The following is a 1,860-nucleotide window of genomic DNA, read 5'->3' on the forward strand; positions in this document are numbered from 1 at the left end:
AATGAGCTTATATATGTGGTCTTTTGTGTCTGACTTCTTTCACTTAGCATAATTTTTTTCAAAGTTTATTTATACTGTGGCATGTATCTATACTTCATTCATTTTTATGGCCAAATAACATTCCATTGTATGGATATACCACATCTTGTTTATCCATTCATCAGTAGATGGCCATTTGTGTTGTTGCCACTTTTTAGCTATTATGAATACTGTTTCTATCAGCATTCATGTACAGGATTTTGTGAGAACATATGTTTTCATTTCTGTTGGGTATATACCTAGGAGTGGATCTTTTCCTGTTCTTGTACTGTCCACTTTTCTCTATCTTTATTTTTTAGGTGTGCCTCTCATAAACAACACTCAGGATTTTATCTTTTCTTTAACTGGACAACCTTTGTATATTAACTTGGAACACTTAATCATCAGGGAAGTACAAATTATGACCACCCTAGGATATGGCTTTATGCAGTAGTAGATGTAGATCAACAGGGACCCTTATATAGTGGTAGTAAGAGTATAAATGGGCACAATCAATTTGGAAAACAATTTGGCTCTGTCTTATAAGTTGGAACATTTACATATACTATGATCCAGCAATTCTAATTCTAGATATGTACCCAATAGAAATAATTCCACTGGAACACCAAGAAGATAAAAACATTAATTTTAGAAACATTACTTCTTATAAGAGCAAAGCTCTGGGACCCAAATATTCACATTCATTAGAATGGATAAACTGTGGGATAATTATATATTTTGGAGATCATGGCATATGAATATATAAGATACTTTTCCTTTTTTTGAGCTATATAATCTCCCATGATATAGGTAGATTATAGTTTACTGATGAAATGTTAGGTTGTTTACAATATTTTGCTGTTGTGAAAAACACTGTGAATAACTTCAAAAATATTTGAGGGATAAATTGCTAGAAGTGTGGATGAGCATTAGTGAGTTTAATAAATATTACCAAGTTTCTCTCCATACAGAATATAGTAATACCACCATTGATGAAGCAAAGTGTCTGTTTCCCTATGTTGTTGCAAATTTTATTGCTTTCTTTTCCAACTACATTACTTTCTATTTACTTTACTTCCATTTTGGTTTTCCTATAATGTTGAATAGAAGTGATTGTGAATGTCTTTGTATTCCTGAATTTGAAAGGAAATAATTCAAATAATTGTGAATCAAATTCTTTTATTAATGCTAATTTGGTAAAAAATCAATGTGATTATGTTAAGGCCATAGGACATTCCATAAAATGTACCTAACATAATTTAAATAACCATTCTCCTATTATTGAGTATTTTCCTTTCATTTCTGAGATTCAGGTCAAAATCCTTAATACTGCATCGTCCATTTGCAATTTATTTTACAGAAAAGGAAACAATCCCAATATATTATCACTTAACTGAATTTCTACTTGTGCATATGGTGTCCTGATTAGACTGATATCTCAAGATTCCAGTCTTTTAAAAAATTTCCATTATTTAACCATTTTCCTATAATTGGACATGAAGACTAGTAGCAGTTTTTCATTATTGTGAATTACATAGTAACGAAGGAATCATATATTAGATATGAGACCCCCAAGAAAATTGTTCACCTTCTTTAAAGCTTAATTTTCTCATCTATAAATTAGTCAATAAAAGCACCTATATTATAGTATTTTATGAGAATTTTTAAATATGATATGGCATGTAAAGTATATAAAATAGTTTTTGGAGCATGGAATGTGTTCTATAAATATTAGCTATTATGATCATTATGGTACTCAATGAACAGTCTGAAACATTGCTTTTTTTCTCTGGTACATTTAGGTCCTTTCTGAAATGGTATCTATGATTCAGCTATTCAAAA

This window comes from Pongo abelii, chromosome 1 (genome assembly GCF_028885655.2).
Source record: "Pongo abelii isolate AG06213 chromosome 1, NHGRI_mPonAbe1-v2.0_pri, whole genome shotgun sequence".
Classification (NCBI taxonomy): Eukaryota; Metazoa; Chordata; class Mammalia; order Primates; family Hominidae; genus Pongo; species Pongo abelii.